This window comes from Ambystoma mexicanum, chromosome 14, assembly GCF_040938575.1.
Source record: "Ambystoma mexicanum isolate Mex_15411 chromosome 14, UKY_AmexF1_1, whole genome shotgun sequence".
Taxonomy (NCBI): domain Eukaryota; kingdom Metazoa; phylum Chordata; class Amphibia; order Caudata; family Ambystomatidae; genus Ambystoma; species Ambystoma mexicanum.
In genome coordinates, this window is record NC_090940.1 from 654278478 (window position 1) to 654300293 (window position 21816).

A 21816-nucleotide genomic window follows, 5' to 3' on the forward strand; every position below is an offset into this window, starting at 1 on the left:
AATTCATTGAAGGAGAAATTAGTTACCATAATGTTCTTTCTAAGGATTCTTCTCCCACCGGTTCCTCATCTCCCCTCACTTCCATCTCCGCTCAGAAAGTTGGTGGTTGGCACGCATCTTTTTTCACATTGACTTGGTGATGGTCCTCTGTGTCTGTTTTCTGTCTTTCTGACAGTTTTAAAACAAAGATTTTTCTAACATTACTAGTGTTTGTTCCAATTGTTTCTCCTTCAGAGGTTTATAGTTACTTCTTTTTAAGGGCTCATTAGCCTTTGTTCTCTGTTTTGCTATGCTGCGTGTGGTGCTCGGGGGGGCGGGGGGGCTGAGGTTGAGGCGTAGTGTCCTTGTATTTATACGACGCCTGACATTGCGTCGGGAGCCGTCGATCAGACGCTGTGCAAGACGGGTTGACGGACGGGTAGAGGTCCACTACGCCCCCTTTCAAAAATTTCCAAAGCATAAAAAACTAGAGGGACTGACTATCAGATGAGGAATCTGCAGGAGAAGAATCCATAGAAAGAACATTATAAAAACTAAATCGAGTGGCAAACCGGGATGGCATATCGCTGTTGATAAAGAAGAAATCCTGAGACTAATAGAGAGCTAGTTCTTCAAGGGCACCCGGCCCAGAAGGGTTATCGAATTCCATTATAAAGGAAGCGCCAGAAAATTGGGCTGTTTACTGCGAAATCCTTTCTGCAAGAATATTTGAGGAAAAAAAAATCCCCCAAACATGGAAGAACGCAATAATAATTCCAGTGTTTAAACAAAGTGACAGGCATGAGGCTAAACATTATAGACCTATTGCGTTACTTGACGTGATAGGAAAGCTTTTTGCTAGGGTAATCTTAAAAAGACTCGAGGAATGGATTAAAGAATCAGCCTCTATTGACATCCATCAAACCGGATTTGTGAGTGATGCAGGTTGTAATGTAAACCTACAACTCATTAATTTATTGAAACGACAAGCCATGAAAAATAAAGAAAAGATATATCTTTCGAGTGTTAATTTAAGACAGGCCTTTGATAGTATCGATCGCCCACTGCACTGGAAAAAACTGAAAGACAAGGGATGCCCGGACGATCTACTAGAAGCCATTCAGGAATTATACGCACATACAATCCTACAAGTGAGACTGGACAGACAAGGCAATCTATCTAATAAAATAAGAACAACAAAGGGCTTGAAGCAGGGCTGCCCGTTGGCAGCCACTCTTTAATTTCTACATCCATGATGTTAAAGTATATCTAACGAATTAAAGATTGTTCCCCCCAAAAATAAATTGGAGAGATTTAGGGTGGCTCCTTTACGCAAACAATCTAATTCTCCCCGAGATGACTAAAATTGGGCTTCAAAGAAAACTGTTGCCACTTCAAGCCTATATTGAAAGAAATAAACGTAAGATAAATCCAGAGAAAACAGTCATATATGGAGAGTGGTTGTACCAAAAACATCGAAAAACTCAGTGGCTTGAAAACGGGAAACTTAATGCAGTTAAAGAAATGAAATATCTTGGAACCCAAATCAAGAGTGAAAGTCCATGGATAGAAACTCAATGGAAAAAAAACAAGACAGTTGGCTGCGCAAGAAGGATAATACCAACTTGTTCTGAATTACAAGTTATTTCGATCTCACCTTGACAGACAGGAGAATCCAATATTGAAGAGCCAAATGCTGAAGATGAAAGCCCCACTAGACTGCTCTGTCCTTCCCGGCCCAGAATGAAATAAACCGGGGGAAAGGACACGACCGCCAGGGAAACCCTCTGGGGCTAGAAAACCCTGGCCGAATCTGGGAACCGGTGGATCTGGGTGGCTCGAAGCTCAGGAGTCTCCGACCACTTGCAATGGATGGTAGATGGGAAGGCTTCTTCTGAATGCACAAAGAAATACAGGAGATGAGAGAAACTTCAAAAAATGGAGGAAGTCGGAATAGTGTATAGAGAGGAGGAAGAGAGCTTCTCTCACCAGCAACGGCCGGAGTAAGGAATTTGAAGACCTGACTTGTGGCACGGAAGTGAGGCTGACGGAAGACTGGATCTCTACAAAGGACAGAAGGGTAAGTACAGCGAGCAGGAAGGAAGGAATGATTCTCGATCTATAGAATGCACTTACTCTTGGAGGTTGCCAAGGGGAAGGCAAAGCCTGGAACGGCGATCTTGAATTGGGAAAGGAAGAAAGTACTTGTCTAAAAGCTCAAGGAAATTGAGCAGAAGGGAGAGCTCGCTAAGGTGATCTGAGAGGAGTGAAAAAAACAAGGTTAGTAATCAAGGGAAAGTTTGGTCTTGAAGGGATAGCAAGGTGAGAGAAAACCGAGAGGCGAACTCGCGGAGCGTCTAACAGAAGTGACGCGAAGAGCTTTCGGCTTCAGTTCCGGATAAAGGATCACGTGAGCGATCTTCAGCGTCTCTGTAGGACGTGCAGAGACTGGACCGCTGCACTCCACCCAGATATTATGAGCATCCATCTTGGAAGTTCCATTCCAAAGCATACCGCACAAGCGGTTACGAGACCAAAGAGACCAACAGCCGAAATGTGTAACAGTATGCCCCCTCCTCCTGGGGGGAGTCCCCGGTTTACCCAGGTGAAGCCGAAAAAATCTCTGGACCAGTCGGGGTGCATGAACCCCTGGAAGCAGGTTCCCAGGTTCTTTCTGCAGGGGAATAGCCCTTCCAATCAACCAAAAATTGTAACCGACCCCTTCTATGGCGAGAATCACAAATGCTGGCCACTTCAAATTCAGGACCAGTATCAGTGGAGATAGGAGGTGGTGGAGTCAAGCTGCTCCGATGAAAACGGTCATTCACGGCCACTTTAATCTGTGACAAATGAAACACTGGATGTATCCGAGACCAAGATGCAGGTAAAGCTAGTTTGACTGCAGCTGAACCCACCAAGGATATCACCTCAAAGGGTCAGAAGAATCTGGGAGACAGTTTCGATGGGACAAGATGACAGGGTAGGAATCGGGATGCCAACCAGACAATCTCCTATGGTAAGTATCGGGGCTTCTCGGCGATGCCGATCTGCATTCTTCTTAGCTCGGTCTTGAGCCATTTGTAGGGACAGTTTGGCGAGTCTATGACCTTCGTGAATGTCTGAGATAAGGCGATCCACCCCAGGATAGCTGGAAGAAGGAGTAGTAACTGAAGGCACAAATGAAGGGTGATAACCATATGAACAATGAAAGGGACTGGTGTGAAGGGCTGAGTGTCTGGCATTATTGTAGGCAAATTCTGCAAATGGGAGCAATTCTACCCATTTATCCTGGGCAGCCGATACAAAGCATTGCAAGTAACCTTCCAAAGTTTGATTTAAGCGTTCAGTTTGCCCGTTGGTTTGGGGATGATATCCCAAGCTAAGAGCTCGCTTAATTCCCAAAATATGACACATTTTTTGCCAGAAGAGCGAAGTGTATTGGGGACCTCTATCTGATACCACAGTATCCGGGAGACCATGTCGGGAAAATATGTCTGAGAGAAAGATTTTAGCCATCAGTTCTGCTCCAGGCAGTTTGTATGAAGGGGTAAAATGTGCTAGTTTAGTGAAATAGTCAATGGTGACCATAATGGTGGTTTTATTTTCTGAAGGAGGTAGTTCCGTTATAAAATCTGTAGATATAATTTGCCATGGTCTGTCTGGAATGGGCATTCTTGATAGCAAACCTAAAGGTGGCAATCGTGGAGTTTTGGCTTGAGAGCAGATGTTACATGCAGCAACATAATCCTGGACATTTGATCTCATTTCTGGCCACCAGAAATGGCGTTGAATTAATTCTAATGTGGATTGAAAGCCCCGATGACCCGCAGCTTGCGAGTCATGACACATCTGCAAAACTTCCTGTTGTAACGATGGAGTTGGAATCAGGACTTGAACTCCGTGGAAGAAATAGTCTTCTTCAGTGAGATGATGGGTAGAAGCGATATTGTCACATAATGGTTTGTTTTGAGTGGTAGCTGATCTTAATTCTTGGAGGAAATCGGTAAGGACCGCGATAAATCTTGCATTGGGCAACATCTTTTCTGAAGAGAATTTAAATGTAGGGGAGTCCTTATGGGAAAGAGCATCAGCCCTTAAGTTGTTTGCCAGGAAGAAAGGTGAATTCTATCCGGAAAGGAAGGAAAAAGTATGCCCAGCGGGCCTGTCTACTGTTATTAGTATGAGCATTCTGTAGTACTGTGTGGTTTTGATGATCGGTGCGGACCTTAATCGGGAAGGAAGATCCCAGCAGTAAATGCCTCCTTTCTTCGAAGGCCCCTTTGATCGCTAATAGTTCCTTCTCAAGAACCGAATAATTCTGTTCCGAAGTATTAAAAGTTTTTGAAAGATATGCCACTGGTCTCTCTACCCCTTGATCCGAGAGTTGTAGAAGCACTGCTCCTAATGCGTTCTGGGACGCATCTGTCTCCACGATGAATTGTTTGGTCTGATTGGGGGTGGTCAAAATAGAGGCAGAGGTAAACATCTTCTTCAAGGTTTGGAAGGCGGTTTGTGCAGATTCATCCCAGGAGAATGAGATTCCTTTTTTCAGAAGTCGTGTAATGGGCAGAATGATCTCAGAAAAACAGGGAATACATTTCCTATAAAAGTTTGCGAACCCTAAAAATCGCTGGATGTCTTTGATACTGGAAGGTGTAGGCCAATCTAAGACGGCTGACACTTTTTTGGGATCCATAGATATGCCCTGAGCTTACAGAATAAATCCTAGGTAAGTTACTTGCTCCTGATGAAATTCACATTTCGCAGATTTGCAGTACAGGTGATTGGACTGAAGGCGTTCAAGAACAGTGTTAACATGCTTAATATGGTCTTCTTTGTTGGTGGAATATACAAGAATGTCGTGCAAATATGATAACGAAATGGAATAAGATGTCAGCGAACAGAAGATCCATAAATCGTTGGTAAACCGCTGGTGCATTGACTTGTCCAAATGGCATAACGTGGTAATCGTATTGTCCGAAAGGTGTTCGGAAGGCGGTTTTCCACTCGTCCCCTGGAGCTATCTGACTGAGATGGTATGCCCCACTGAGATCAAGGTTTGTGTAAAGAGGGCCCTCCCGGACAGCTTCGATGTCAGGAATTAAAGGCATATGGTCCTTGTCGGCTATGGTAATTTTATTAAGACCCCGATAATCAATGCTTGGTCAGAGTTCTTCCGAATCCTTTTTGGGGATAAAAAAAGAGAAGCACCTGCTGGTGAAACCGATTCAGTAATCAGTCCATTTCGTAAGTTGGATTGGAGGTATTCCTTTAGCACAGTTTTTTCACGTTGGGAGAGAACATACATTCGTCCAAAGGGAATAGGTTGCTCAGGAAGTAAATCTATGTGACAATCGTCTCTCCTATGCGGAGGTTGGGTAGGAAATTCAGGATTATCGAATACCGATTGGAACTTCTGATGACATTCAGGGATTATCTGTAGCTGGTTAATGGTGGACACAGTTGGGAGGTGGGACACTTCCGTAGGAATATGAATGCCAACCGACTCATGTGAAAGGCAATGATGAATACAATATTCAGACCCAAGGAAGAGTGTCCCAGCTGACCAGTTGATAAAAGGGTTATGGAGCCTTAACCAAGGAACCCTAAAATAATAGGGAAATGTGCCGCTTTGATAAGGTCAAAAACCAAGGTCTCTTTATGAGTTGGAATCATGCAGGTGATTGGATGTGTCTGTTCTCGAATTGGGCCTGAACTTAAGGGACTTCCGTCCACTCCTTGGATGGGAGTTATGACGATCTTTGGTATATGGGCTATACCATGTTCTGTAGCCCATTTATCGTCCAAAAAGTTTCCTGCAGCTACGCAATCAATTAATGCAGGAATACCTCATATGACTTGTTTAGAAAGTATCATGGCTAAAGACACTACCACCATTGTCTGGTTAGTTGAAGTTTCTAGGGTCAGACTCATTCTATATGGGGAAATTGGATTTTGAACCACTACCGTTTTTCCCCTTGCGGTAGGGTTTTGGAGTTTCCCGAATTCGAAATTGGAGTACGGCGTGGGGTAACAATATGACAATATCTCAAAACTTGTGAGGAAGACCCACAATACATGCACAACCCAAGTGTCTTTCTTCTCTCTCTCTCATTAGCAGATAGAGGTCCTCTTACGGCTCATATCCGCATAGGCTCTTCGGTTGAGGCTTGAGATTTACTGCTTACAGAAGGATATTCAATATGTGGTTCAATCCCTTTATTCTTCCTCTTTCCGTAGGAACGATCTTGCAAACGGTATTCTATTGGCATGGTAAGGGTTATCATGTCGGCTAGATTAGCCGGGCGAGGAACTTTAGATACCTCATCCTTGAGTTCATCTGATAAACCTCTGTGAAAAAGGGTGAGGAGACCATCAGGCCAACCTGTCTCGGAAGACAATTGTTTGAATTGTGTGATATATCCTTGCTGCCCTGTTTCAGGTCGAGAAGCATCTCTTGTGTGGCTACGGAAATGTCTTTTCTGCTAAACATAGTCTTTAAACTATTAGTGAAGGGTGGGTAAGAATCTAGAATTACATTGTTCGATGTCAGTAAAGGAGTAGCCCAGGCTAAAGCTGGACCCGATAGATGGGATATCACAAACCCCACTTTATCCTTGTCAGCAGGGAAAAAGCGAGATTTGAAAGTAAACTGAACAGTACAACTGTCAAGAAATTCGTTAAGTTTGTACGGGTCACCATCATACTTGTCCGTGTGTAAAGTAGATGGGGGGAGGGGGGTGTCTGAAAATGCCCTGGTGACTTGCTGTCGCAGTTGTGCATTGTCCTGTTTTAGCGACTGCATCTCTAATGACATTGACTGCATTGCTGCCATTAGTTGTTGCATTTGCTGTTCCATGAGGAATCTGTCTGTCAATACTAGGCGTTGCTTACTGTTAATAATACCAACTTGTTCTGAATGACAAAAATTATTACGATCTCACCTTGACAGACAGGAGAATCCAATATGGAAGAGCCAAATGCTGAAGATGAAAGCCCCCCTAGACTGCCCTGTCATTCCCGGCTCTGAATGAAATAAACCAGGGGAAAGGACACGACTGCCAGGGAAACCCTCTGGGGAAGAAAACCTTGGCCGAATCTGGGAACCGGTGGATCTGGGTGGCTGCGAATCTGAGGAGTCTCCGACCACTTGCAATGGATGGTAGACGGGAAGGCTTCTTCTGAATGCACAAAGAAATACAGAAGATGAGAGGGAAACTTCAAAAAAATGGAGGAAGTCGGAATAGAGTATAGAGAGGAGGAAGAGAGTTTCTCTCACCAGCAATGGCCGGAGTAAGGAATTTGAGGACCTGACTTGTGGCACGGAAGTGAGGCTGACGGAAGACTGGATCTCTAGAAAGGACAGAAGGGTTAGTACAGCGAGCAGGAAGGAAGGAATGATTCTCGATCTATAGAATGCACTTACTCTTGGAGGTTGCCAAGGGGAAGGCAAAGCCTGGAACGGCGATCTTGAATTGGGAAAGGAAGAAAGTACTTGGACGGCGGGTCTAAAAGCACGAGGAAATTGAGCAGAAGGGAGAGCCCGCTGAGGTGATCTGGGAGGAGTGGAAAAAACAAGGTTAGTAATCAAGGGTAAGTTTGGTCTTGAAGGGATAGCAAGGTAAGAGAAAACCTAGAGGCGAACTCACGGAGCGTCTGTAACAGAAGCGACGCCAGTGGCTTTTGGCTTCAGTTCCGGATAAAGGATCACGTGAGCGATCTTCGGCATCTCTGTAGGACGTGCAGAGACTGGACCGCTGCACTCCGCCCGGATATTATAATGAGCATCCATCTAGGAAGTTCCATTCCAAAGCATACCACACAAGCGGTTACGAGACCAAAGAGACCAACGGCCGAAATGTGTAACAGAGCCATGGATAAGAGATTTGGGAAATTCTCCCCAACGCCGATCCTGAAGTTCTATAAACGGAAAGTAAGACCTGTGCGAATATATGGAACAGAAGCCTGTCCAGGAATACAGAAAGTCATTGGATCGTCTTGAAGGACATTTTTGGAGAAAGGTTTTGCACTTAACTCAAGCCATACCTGTTGCTGCTATTCTCCACAAAATAGGTCTAAATTCGGCATAGGCCCTTATCAAATGGAACAGTATTGCGTTATACAGGAAAACTATAACATGCCCTCCCCCTCCACAACTCATAGTGCTAACAAGCAGAGAGAACGGCAAAGGTGATGCCGTGATTAAGAACTGGAAATTAAAATCGGAAGCTTTACTTGTTGAAATGGGTTTAGAAAAAGATACATTGTGTAAAAACCTGTTGTTAATAGAAAGGAACATCTTGGCGATAGATTGGGATTACATAACCACCAGAAGATTGTCCTAAAAAATTCACTGTTTAAATAAGAACTCCATGGGCAATCTGAATCAAACAAGAGCATATTTGAGAACATTTCCTAATATCCTGGACCGAAATACATTGATGAGGTTTCCACTAAATGTGCTGCAAAACAGAGCAACATTAAAAAAGATACAGAAAAGATGAATCAGGTTTCTCCAGCATGGGGTCTGGCATGGATTCACATGATCATGAATATTCCCCGTCAGGCTGGGAATCCTCGGTAAAGAAAAAACCAGTATCAGTTTTGTTTCTGATCTGTCTTTCGTAGTAGTAACCAATCACTGATCACTGCGTCATACTGACCACAGCCAATGACTGCCCTCTACCTAAGCCCCGCCTCTGGCAGCCATCTTCAGATTTTTACCGCACGTTCATGTGTTGGGATCCTCGTGCTATTGCTCTCGAGCGTTAGTGCTATTTTTTTTCACGTTTTTTCTCAAAAACTTCGTTTTTTTCGGTCAAAAGAGCCTCAAGCGCCACCGACTCTCCATCCGATCAACGGGGACCCGTGTCGGATTCGTCTACGCCCCTCAAGGGTGAAGATTCGTCGAGCTACGCTTTTGGAGGACTCCAGAAGTTTCTCAGGCCCATCTCGGTCATGGCCCAGGAGAAGGGAAGCTCGACGCCCGGAAAGCTGTTCAGGGTCTGCCCTGGATGCCAGCTGCAGAATGTCTTTAAGGAAGACGAACACTCCTTTTGTCTTTACTGCCTACATGAAGATAAGACGCACGTGGAGAAGGACTGTGCGTTTTGCGGCAACAAGTCGGATCGGACCATGAAGGACCGCCATCAACGTCTCGCCAACTAGCTGGAAGGGAAGAGCCCGTCCGGCAAGAAGAAGAAGAAGAAATCCGAGCGGTCTTCTAAGACCTTTGAGGACGCCCCGGCGACGGGGGTCCAACATAAGGCCAAGCACCGCGAGTCCGCTGGCACCGGGAGCGCCGAACGGTCGGGCTCTACGGGCACCAGGCAGGGCGCACCCTCCCCGGCACCATCAACCACGAGCCAACGCTCTGGGTCGGGTAAGAGGAAGGCCGAGCACCCGGCGAAGCTCCTGGAGAGGCCCCGGTCGAGCTCGAAGGCGGAGGGGGAGCGAGGCAGTGTCCCGCCCCCCCTCAAGGAGAAGGCGGTGAGCGCACCAAGGGTGGTGAAAGCCTTAATCCATCCGGCCAAGGCCTCTATCGAGACAGTCGCGGCGGCCGTGGCTCAGCCTGTGGAGGCTACGCCTGTGGTGGCGACCTCGGGGCTCAGAATCTCCCTGCCACCGCGGAGGGAGTCCTCTTTTATGCCCATCGACAGGACCCCCGTGAAACCTCCGACGGAGAAGAAAAAGGGGGGCAGGAGGTCGCCGTGGATTCGGCCTCAACCTCTGAGGAAGAACTGATCGAGGTCTTAAGCCACGGCGTTGGCGTGGAAGAAGACCAGCCCGTCGGGAGGGATCCCGACGCAGGAGACGCCGACATCGTCGAGGGTACCGACGGGGCCCCTGACCGCCCGTCGGATTCCCCTCTGCCAGTGCCGCAAGACAACTCGGCGGCCATTTTGTTGGCTATACAGTCCTTATGCTCAGAGATAAGGACGAGACTGCCGTTACCAGTGGAGGAACCACTCCCGTCGGGGGACCCGGAACCAGGCCCTTCGGGCAGCCCCCTCCTAAGAAAAGAAGGATTCACCCTCCACCTCCTTTTCAGCCGTCGCGCCCCGTTCAGCCCTCCTCCCCGTCCACGACTCGAGGGGATGATACGGGGACTGACACGGCTGCGACGGGTACGGACGACTAGGATCTGCCGTCGTCTCCTCCCACCCGGGCTTCCCCGCCCGACAAGATTGGATCTTTTCACTCCATGATCGCCAGGGCATCCGAGCTCTTCCAGCTCTGCCCTGAGGAGAAGAAGAAGGAAGGTTTCCTTTATCAACGGCGCGAGGCCAAGAGGAAGACGGTCCTCGCGGTACCTCTACTGGACGATATTTGGGATGAGAGCCTCGCCCTCCTCAAGAACCCATCCACGACGCCGGCTAGAAGAGACCGGTACGAGAAGAAGTACCGGGTCCCGGACGCGGCCCCCTTGTGCCTCCGGGCACAGCCTACCCCGTACTCCGTCGTCTCCGCGGCAGCCAGGAAGAAAGCGGGGGGGGCGGCCTCCACGTCGACTTCCCCGCCAGACGGCGAGGGAAAGAAATTGGACACGATGGGGCGCAGGGTCATCTCGTCTGCAGCGACGACGATTAAGGCAGCTAACGCCTTGGCTATCGTAGCCCGGTACGACAGGGAGCTGTGGTACAAGCTGGCTCCCCTGCTAGACTTCCTACCGGACGACAAGAGGGCGGATGCCCTAGAGATCTTGCAGGAAGGTGAGGTGGCGTCGGACCACGCCATCACTATTGCGACGGACATCGCCGACACTGGATTTCGCCAGTTGGGCAACGGCGTGTGCCTTAGGCGGCGTGGATGGCTCAAGGCTACTGACTTCCGTCAAGACGTACAGACCAGAGTCCTGGACATGCCGTTCGATGGGGCAACCTATTTGGGAAAACAGTGGACGATTCCCTTCAAGCCATTAAAGCGGACACGGAGACGGCCCGGGCTCTCAGGGTTCTCCAGCAACGGCGGCCGCCCTTTCGGAGCGGCGGAGGCAAGGGCGCCTCCAAAGGTTCCGGCGGCGGATTTTCCACCTACCGTCAAGCGGCCCGTTCGTCGTCTCAGGAAGCTTACAGGGGACGAGGCAAGTCAGGCGGACCCCGCCGTCGTCGCCAAGGAGGTCAAGGCGGCAAAGCCTCGTCTAAGCAGGATTGAACCGGCCGTGGGGTCGGGCCCCCACCGAAGCACCCCGGTGGGAGGCCGGCTGGCGAGCTTCGTCAGCGTGTGGGAGTCCATCTCCACCGACCGTTGGGTGCTGAACGCCCTAGCCCAGGGCCACGCGCTCGAGTTTCAAAGAAGGTGCCCGCGCGTCCCCCCTGTGGCCAGGAAAGAGCTTCACGTCCCTCAGCTTCTCCGGGAGGTAAGGGCGATGCTAAGGAAGGGCGCCAATCAACTCGTCCCAAAGAGGCTTCGGGGCTCCGGAGTTTACTCAAGATACTTCCTCGTGAAGAAGAAGACGGGATGATGGCGCCCCATCCTAGACCTATGACGGCTGAACAAGTTCATCAAGGCACAGAAGTTCCGGATGGTCACCCTCCAGCACGTCCTGGGTCAGCTGGAGGAGGGCGACTTCCTGTCGTCGTTGGATTTGGAGGATGCCTACTTCCATATTCCCATCCTAAAGGGGCACCGAAAATTCCTCAGGTTCGTGGTCCAAGGGCGTCACTATCAGTTCAGAGCCCTTCCCTTCGGTCTACGGTCGGCACCCAGGGTATTCACCAAGTGCCTTGCACCAGTGGCGGCGCAGCTGCGCAGAGAGGGGATCCACGTCTACCCCTACCTGGACGACTGGCTCATCCGAGCCAAGACGAGGGAGCTCGCCGTGGAGCACACGGCAAGGACCGTCCAACTTCTCACGGACCTGGGATTCTCCGTGAACTACGCCAAGTCCCACCTGGTACCCGCGCAAGACGCACTGTTTCTGGGAGCGAAGCTCGACACAGTGTCCCTTCTGGCCTCCCCGTCGGAGGAAAGGACCAGGGCCATCCTGGGCAAGGTACAGCGGATGTTGGTTTCCGACGCGGCCAAGGTGAGGTCCATCAAGTCCCTCCTCGGAATGATGTCTTCTTGCATCTACCTTATTCCCATGTGCAGGCTCCGGATGCGCCTGTTGCAGGAGTTCCTGGACGCGCGCTGGATCCAAACGACGGGCAGCTTCGAGGAGAGGATCACACTCGACGAGAGTTTCCGACGAGCGATCCGGTGGTGGGGCACCCGCGCGCATCTGACGGCGGGCATGGACTTCCAGACCCCAGGCCACCAGGAGACGGTGACCACGGATGCCTCCCTGGAAGGGTGGGGAGCGCATACCGAAAAGCTGCACGCGAGAGGCCTTTGGCTCCCGACGGAGAAGTCCCTCCATATCAACGTCCTGGAGCTCCGTGCAGTGTTTTGGGCCCTCAGGTCCTTCCTTCCGTCCCTCAAGGGCAAGGTGGTGAGGATCTTCACCGACAACACCACCACCATGTTTTACATCAGGAAACGGGGCGGAACCAGGTCCCCAGCACTGTCCAAGGAGGCACAGGACCTGTGGCATTGGGCCGTCGCCCAAAGGATGTTTCTGGTGCCGTTTCATCTGGCAGGGATAAAAAACACCATCGCCGACTCACTCAGCAGGGAGCTGCGCTCGTGCCACGAGTGGGAACTACGGCAGGATCTAGTGGATCGCCTCTTCCGGCGGTGGGGCACACCCCAGATCGACCTGTTCACGACAGCGACGAACTCCAAGTGCCGGAGGTTCGCCAGCAGGTTCCCCCAGCCGAGGAGCATGGGCGATGCTTTCTCGTTCCCCTGGGAGGGCCTGTGCCTATATGCGTTCCCTCCATTGCCGCTGCTGATCCGGCTCATCAACCAGCTCAAGAGGTCACATGCAGGATGATCCTCGGCGCACCTGCGTGGCCGAGGCAGATATGGTTCCCGGACCTTCTGGACTTGTCAGCGTCCCCGTCAATCAAGCTGCCAGTGGACGCGGATCTGCTCTCCAGGGAAGGAGGCGCCATCCTCCACCACGACCCGAAGTCGCTGAACTTGCAGGCCTGGCTCCTGCAACGCTAGAGTTTGGAGGATACGACATACCGGCCGACTGCAGAGAGGTTCTTGCAAAGGCCAGGGCGTCCTCGACTCTTAAATGCTACGGACACAAATGGAAGAGGTTCTCTGTCTGGTGCCACGCACAGAAGATTAACCCTCTAAGGATTACGGCTCCCCAAGTACTGCCGTACCTGTTGACGCTGGCCAAAGCTGGACTGGCACACGCGTCCATCAAGATTCATCTTGCTACGATCTCCCGATACACCAGAACCACGGGGCGGACGTCCTTGTGGTCTCATCGTCTGGTGAAAGAGTTCATGAAGGGACTGTTCAGATCGTTCCCGCCGGTGAAGGCTCCGGCCCCGGCGTGGGAGCTCAACGTGGTGCTGACCAAGCTCATGGGATCTCCATTCGAGCCTCTGCACTCGGCCCCGTTGAAGTTCCTGTCGTGGAAAACAGCGTTTCTTGTGGCCATCACCTCCGCACGACGGGTGGGAGAGATCCAGGCCCTTTCCTGCAAGGCCCCGTTCTTGACTTTTCACGACACGAGGGTGGTGCTCAGGACGCACCCCTCCTTCATGCCCAAGGTGCCGTCGGACTTCCATCTCAACGAACCCTTGGTGTTCCCTGTGTTTTTCCCGTCGCCTTCGTCGCCGGCTGAGAGGACTTTGCACTCGCTGGATGTGGCTAGAGCGCTGAAGTTTTACGTGGACCGCACGAAGTGTTTTCGGAAGACGTCACAACTCTTTGTGAACTTTGGACCTGTCAATCAGGGGAAGGCTCTCTCGAAGGCTTCCATTTCCAGATGGCTCTCCGGCTGTATCATGTACTGTCACCGGTTGGCAAACCGACCGCTGCCTGGCCGTCCGAGAGCACATTCCACCAGAGCGATCGCAGCTACCACGGCGTTCCTATCTGGTGTGCCCCTGCTGGACATTTGCAGGGCTGCTACGTGGAGGTCGACGCACACCTTCACAAAATTCTACTGCGTCGATCGGGATTCCAGGGAGGAGTCCAGGGTCGGCCAAGCAGTGCTGCGCAACCTGTTCGCCTGAGGTGAGCCTGGGGAGGAGGTAAGATTGCTTAATGTTGAGTTTGATGTGATGCTTAATGTTGAGCCTTTGCCACCTCCCGTGGTTGTGCATGTGGGTACTGCTATGTATTCTTTATTCATGAGCATGTGAATCCATGCCAGACCCCATGCTGGAGAAGGAACAAGTTACTTACCTGTAACTGTTGTTCTCCAGCATGGGTCTGGCATGGATTCACATGCGAACCCTCCCGCCTACCCCTCTGCGGCTCTTCACTTGGTCATACTGCCACTTAACGTGCTTCCAAATCTGAAGATGGCTGCCAGAGGCGGGGCTTAGGTAGAGGGCAGTCATTGGCTGTGGTCAGTATGACGCAGAGATCAGTGATTGGTTACTACTACGAAAGACAGATCAGAAACGAAACTGATACTGGTTTTTTCTTTACCGAGGATTCCCAGCCTGACGACGGGGAATATTCATGAGCATGTGAATCCATGCCAGACCCATGCTGGAGAACAACAGTTACAGGTAAGTAACTTGTTCCTTATGTAGACTTTGTAACAAAGAGAGAGAAACTCTGAAACATCTTTCTCGTTTGTTCGAATCTAAAGGATCTGAGAACCACACAGTTGATGAATGTACTTGACAAAAAGTGGGTTTGGATGCAGAAAAATGGTGGGATTCGATATTTGCAGTGGAAGATCAGAAAGTAAATTAGTGAAAGCAGGATAAGTAAATGTAACAACATTGAACTACTGATGAAACATTATATAACAAATTGAGTGGGTTCTACTGTGAGGGAAGACAATTTTAATCTTAATTTCAAATAATTGTTTTTGTTCCAAATCTTGTTTCTTCCTCCAGTTTTTGTCTGAAGTGGATACTATTTTTACAAGATTTAAAAGGAAATCATGGTTATTTTAATGATGATAAAGCCAAATGCAAAGTTGTAAAAGTTTGTAATAAACTATATACAAAATAAAAAAAATAAAAAACAAGGCTTTTTGCTTGTCCTTTGGCCATCTTGTTTTTATGCCTGCTTCTTGGCCTGTGAGGCCAGGAAACATTTTATATGGACTTCCTGTGCCCGGGAAAGCAGAGTCTTTTGGCGGGCTACTGGAGGGCTGTGTGTTTGCTGGCCGGATGTGGGCTGGGATTTTCTGGTCCCAATCCCCAAATTGGTTTCAGTGCATCTGAGTGTTATGCATGAGTGCTCCTGCCAGTGGTCTTAATTGGACCACAGCTTGTGTGTGTGTGGGGCTAGTTCTGCTATTGGCCAGTGAGTTTCAGCTGTGCCTGGCTTTTAGGATTAAAAGACGACCCCTGCACCCTCTCTTCAGGCCAAGACTCCGCTCCAGCTGTGAGACCGTGAAGAGTCCGGAAACAAGTCTGAAGGAGGTCTGGCAACCAACTTTTGCTCCTGTCCTGGAGGAGCCCTGTCTTGCTGTCGATCTTCAGCAGTTCTGCAGGGGAGCTGTGACCCTTTGAGTAGAAGGAACATCCATTCCTGATGTCTGCTCGGTATCTGTGAAGAATAGCCTTTGGAAGTGCCCTGGGACTGCCCTGTGGCTGACCAGCTCTTAAGTTTGGGCTACCGTGCTGCCGATGTCGCCGTTCCCCGTTGAGGCCTGGAGCTTTGGGGATCCTCAGCTTTTCCTACAAGATTTAGCTCAGCGACATTTTGGAGTCCTAGCTTCAAGGGGACCCAAGATAGGAAGGAAAGTCTGATCGCGACGAATGAGTCCCTTTGCGTCGCCATGCTGCGGTGACCACCACACGAAACAGCTTACCTGAGTATATTCCATTCCCGAGAGGCGTCCTGCATCAGATTTTTCTTCATTATTGAGCCGACAGTCCTTGCACCAGCTAAAAACACCATCGGGAGATCTGCTCAAACCTGCAACCCCTGCAAATCAAGGACTGAGAATGATGGCAAGAAAAGCAACCTTGGACCCTTCTTCCATTGACCTGCCAAGTCCTGTGGAGAATCGGCATACGGAGGGTGAGTTACAGCGGTTCTTACCTGCCCCTAAACTCCCTTTAAAAGTTTTGTTAACTTTTATAAAACTTTTTACTATACTTTGGTTTTACCATAGCTTGTTGGTGCAAGGCTTCCGAAAGTTGGGGATACTTTTGTTAGTTGGAATAAACTTTTCTCTAACCCTTGGAACTATTCACTGGACCCTATCTTCATTTTTTCCAGCGCCACAAACTGTCTGACCTTTTCCTGAACTTTTGGGCATAATGCCCCAGACAACTTGGGGAAGAACTTTTTAAATTGGGGTTAATTCTCTGTGGATCTGAATTGCATAATCTAATCTGTACTTCCTTTTACAGTGGTTTGATTTGTATTATGGCCCACCCTTGTGACTGTATATATGATATGATAAGGCATTTAGAACGCGCCTGTACACAAGTGTTTCTAGGTGCAACAAGACAAGGAGAGGGAAACAGAGGGAGGACAAAACAACAATCATACTAGGCCTTTTGTCATACAGATTGCGCAAGCGCCGGAAAGGGGAGAAGTGTAAAATGGGGTGGCGATGGATAAGTGCAGGTAATCAGAAAGTGCAGGGTGGTTAAGTGCAGAGAGAGGGGACTGTTGGGTTACAGATACAGACCACAAGTACTGGGGTAGCCAAGAGGCAGTGCGATTTTATTTTTATTTTTTCAACTCGACAGGCAGGGACCTGGACCCAAATTCCGAGGGTAGCCAGGAGACCAGTACGTGGAACAGACAGCTCATCAGCAGGTGAGAGGAAGAGAGAAAGATTGTTCTGCTCAAGTTTGATAGAGGTAGGAAGGCTGTTACAGAGGGAGGCCCCAGCCGAGGAAAGAGATCTTCCCCCGCCCCAGGTTATCACATAGACGCTTAAGCAGGGTGGCATGGATGACCGTGTCGAAATCAGAAGAAAGATCGTGGAGCGAGAGGACAGAAGGAAGGTTAGAGTCAAGGTTGGAGAGCAGGTCTTCACGCATGCTCAGGAGAACATTTTCTGTACTTTTGGCCGCTCGGAAGCCAGACTGATGGTCATGGAGACAACCAGTAGCTTCAGTATGAAGGTTAAGCTGGGAGATGGCCAGCTTTTTCCAAGAGTTTGCCCAGGAAAGGCGTGATCGAGTTCGGGCAATAATTAGCCAGAGAGGAAGGATCGACAGAGTGCTTCTTAAGGAGGGGGTGCATAAGGGAGTGCTTCAGGGGGGACGGGAAAGTTCCATTGGCAAAAGTGATTGCAGAAATTGGCTGGGGCTGGAGCAAGTGTGTCGATGTAGTCCTTGATGGTTCGTGAGGAACCGGGAAGAACCTGTTTTGACGAGACTTGCATAGATCAGACCTGTCTAGAAACATTGTCTGGGGGAACAGGGGAAAGAAAGAGAATAGAGGAGGAGAGGAGGAAGAGAGGGTGGACAGGATGTCCTGAGTTAGTGATTAAAAGGTCGTGCAGAGGGCCTGGGAGGGAACAGGGGGAGGTATAGACTGCAGCAGGGTTGGCCAGCTCCTTGCAGATTCTGAAGAGTTCGGCCGAGTTGTTAGATGCCGCAGAGACAATGGCTTGGATCTGTGCTCTATTCTTGGCAAAGACAGAGTCTGTAGTGCCTTTGGAGCAAGCGGCTGGCCAGTTTGTCAGAGGGTGCACCTGTAGCCTTCCACTCAGCCACCCTGCACTTGCGTTTCAGGTTGACAAGGTCAGTGTCGTATCAAGAGTTGTCCCAGGATTTGGGCTTCAAGCGGATCCTCATGACCGGGCAAGTACTTAAAGGGTGCCGGAGATAGTAAGATGTAGGTTGGGAAGGGCTGTGTCAGGATGATTCAGCCAAAGTGCGGAATTAGGAGAGAAAGTAGCGGCGAAAGCCTTCACTGACACACTTCATGTGTCAGATGTCCCCTAGAGGTAGGTGGCAGTGGTGGGGTAATCTTGGCCTGAGCGGTAGAGAGAGATGGGAGGAAAGGAGAAAGTGGTCATTACAGGAGAGAGGAGTGGTGAGAGGGTTGGAGATGGGGAGGTTTGAGGGGATCAGAACATCCAGGGTGTGCCCTGCAGAGACAGTCGGGCCAGAGGGAACACTATTATTAGTGATGTGTGTTACGTCTACCTGTTAAGTAATTTTTCATTGTGATATTTGGTCATAAATAAGTATAATTTGTGATTCCTTTTGTTTGTACTGTGAGAAACCAGAAGGTGGCTCACCCGCTAGTCCCTGGGGATCTGTCATTCAGGTGGCCAGGACACAGCCATCGCTTTTGGACCCCATTCCTGGGGTTGGACCAGTGCGGGAGGATCACCTGGGTGAGGGGTCTTCAGGTAGTGTGCCCCCTGGATGGTGAAGCGTGGTATCCCTGTCCCTGTAACACCTTTACCCCATCCAGGATATTTAGGAACTCTAAACCCCACCTTTGCCGCAATCCTCCTTTTACAACACAAACACTTTCTCAATAACAGCCTTCTCTGAGGGAAAACAGACTAACACCTGAGCCGTGTACCTGACAATACTATGGTCAGGCAATTATCAACACTCACACCTGACTTCCATTACACTTCTCCACACCGATAAAAGGCGGAGCATGAGAGCACACTCTGAGCGAGGCAAAGTACACAAGGAAAAAGCAGTTCCCAGATGGCTGTTTAGTGGGAGGAGAAAGACTGCGAAACAGAAGGGGTCACAAGGAGGGAAGTTCCATTGACCTTTTCGACAAGGGACTCAAACAGAAAGTGTAAGATGAGGAAACCAGGCTGAAGAAACCTGCATTGTTTCGGAGGTACCCGGGCCCTCCTGCGTCAACTGTGGTACTCTCCTTGGCTCCAAGAACAAAGCTGCTTCAGTGAAATCAACACAGCTGGTGATTTGGGGAAACCGATACAAGACCGGTCGGTGTTGAAGCTAAGGTTGCAAGCAGCAATATTTTATGGGGAGCACTGGAACGGGCATTGTTAAAATGCGCGTAAGAAGAGACGCAAATGAATTTAAACTGCTGATGAGTGATTGAACTTTGAAGAAGCAAGCTACAATACATTTGACGTAGTGGTCAGGCATCACGTGGGTGCTCAAACAAAGGTCTCTGTAATGTATCCAGCTGAGAAGTAATAATAGTTGATACATTTTGTCCGAGCCTGGCAGAGGGAGATCAGTTGAAAGAGAAAGAATAAATGTGAATTGAAGTGGTCCTGCAATGCATCAAGCAAAATCCTGCTCGCAGTCAAAAGTCTTCGATCTTGATGAAATAGAGGAAGTTTGGAAAAGTACATGAATTTGGTCCAATCCTGGCAGAGGGAGATCAATTGATGGTTTTGTGTTAAAGGGGGTTTGAGCCTGTCAGAGGGGGGCTCGGGGTGAATCGAAAATCGCCCAAGAAGAACATGGGAATCCTGAGGAGAAAGCAACTTTTGAAAATTTGTGTCGCATCAGGCCCTCTGAAGTAAGATACTTTGAGTGGCAAAGAGACTTTGACATAGATGGCCCTGATACTGAGATTCAAACTGCATCCTTGTGCTAGAGAAGCCAGAAACTATTCTAAGCTCTGTGTGCCGCCTTGTCCTGGGCTGAAAACGTGGGCAGAGGAGGCCAACATCTTGAATATCCTGACATCATTTCTTGAACACTTTTCTTTTGCATAACCTTGTTTCAATTGATTGCTTTTTTCCAGCAGAGTCCTCATGATAGATTTCTATCTCCTCAGCTTTGCTGTTTGGAAATGTTCACCAGGGGGCCTAGTGCACCTCGACTCGATCGTCGATCCGTCCAGCGTAATACCATGTACTGGCTAAACACTACTTTACCACATTGCATCCGCCAGGCTTCATTAATCTTTATTACATTGCATCTGCCTGACTTCAGTATTGAGTTACATGGCACCAGGGAGCTGCCTCTACATCCTACCTTAGAATTTATAGCAGCTGCCCCGGCTGGTCCATAAATGTCCCACATAGAGAGAGCCACATGACAGTTGGGATTTGATACCTCTTCTCAGAGTATAGCAGCGAAGCTCCCACCACATGCAGCTGCTATATCTCGCCCCAACCAACACTTTGGGAGCCTGCCAGGCACCGATTCCCTGTACAATCATCCTCCTGCCACGCAGTTGGCAGTAGAGACGGTCACAGACTACACACAGGGATTCTATCCCCTTTTTCCCTTCCGACCACACATGACTCTTTTCCTTGAATTACGTGTGCGTCCCGCACAGTTGTCCGATCCCCTACTCCCTCCCCCTCCATTTTGGGGACTTCAATAAGTGTCCATGGCACCATGGCAACAACGTGACAGCGGCAGCACGTTGCTCCTATTAGACTCTTACAAGCATGTTGGATGCCGGTTGCCAGGACTACTGTTCTAACACTCTGCAGTTACCAGCCGAGACGACGACGGGCAGAGAAGCACCGGCTAAAGCGCCACACTGCATCCTTGACTCTGCAGATAATTACTGGCACTCTACCCCATTGACCCCCCACATCCAGCCAGATTACGGAGCAGGCATACTTTTGGGCAGCCAGTCCCTCCGGCAGCACTACACATTGACCTTTCGCCCTGCACAACAGAACACACACTGTTAATTTGCACACTTGGCACTGATCAGGTATTCTGTTCTCTGTCCTTGCAGGAGCGCACATTACAGGACTGCTCAACCTCCCCTGGCACAGACCCACAGATGCCAAGATCGGCCCCCACACGACCCACCTGGGAGGAGCTCCCTCACTAGCACGTCAGCGCTGATCCACAATCTGCAGTGCCTTTCTCCCCGGTGGGGCGAAGTATGGGTTTCTAACCGTAGGGTAAGTGATCCACCACTCTATAGAGGTCACATTTATTGTGCTTAGCAATCCAAGCACCACCTGGACTGCATTAACTTTACACATCTATACATGTTTTTAACAGGGTCTTCTAACCTGAGCCCTGAGAAAGGCGGCACAAATTACTTAGCACCGCGAAAACGGAACCTCAACAGGGACTGTACGTTCAGGAGTAACCAGTTCCTCTCTCACACATCGTTTCACGTCGGCAGACCCTCACAATTTTAACCCCCCCCATCGCTCCTCCCCTGACCCCCGCAACTTACCCAAATGGGAAAGAAAGGGGAAGAACGCGGAATTCATCCCCTTTTTTGATTGAAACTACATGCAAATTTATGTTCAAATGTATCGAAAGAAAATGGAAATATTGTCCACCTGAATGTAATTACATTTTGTTTTGACCAATAGAAGGAATTTGAAATTCAACACTAATGGGAATGCAGAAGAAATGGCTTCCATGAAGTGATTATTTTTTCCATTCCAGTCTTTTCTCTTTTCTTTTCTTCTCTTTACCTTTCCTGCCTGTGGTATCCCATGACCCATGCTGGGAAGCCGCATATGTAGATACTCTGTTTTAATCGCAGGTTATTACTCTGTTGGTTTCAAGTTGATTCATATTGGTTTGCACTTTTTTGACTTTTTGTTTTAATTGTGATGCCTTAATTTATTTGTATTGCCTTAGTTTACTGTAACGACATATGCTACTGTTTACAATAAAGTCACGTTGAATTACATCTAATTATCATTCTTTGAAAAGGTTTCTCATTTCCCTTTTTCTCTTCACTTCCTTTAACTGTTTCTTAGAAATGGGTATACTTGATGCACGCATCCATTTTCTAACCACATGGATACTTGGAGTGCAGGTGTTTGGATTTGATGTGATGGGATTTTTGGACTTGATGACCCATCTTAAGCTAGGACAGCTCGGACCAAGATTCTATCTTACTACGTTGTATATATTTGTTTGTAACTTCTCAGTCGTATACCTA

At 49.1% G+C, this 21816-nt stretch overlaps 1 protein-coding gene across 1 annotated transcript in view; it reads left to right on the forward strand.

Moving 5' to 3' along the window:
- The window catches only part of TDRD9 (tudor domain containing 9), a 2559831-nt gene that overhangs the window by 2533537 nt on the left and 4478 nt on the right, over nt 1-21816 (forward strand). The gene's annotated exons all lie outside the window — the stretch shown is intronic.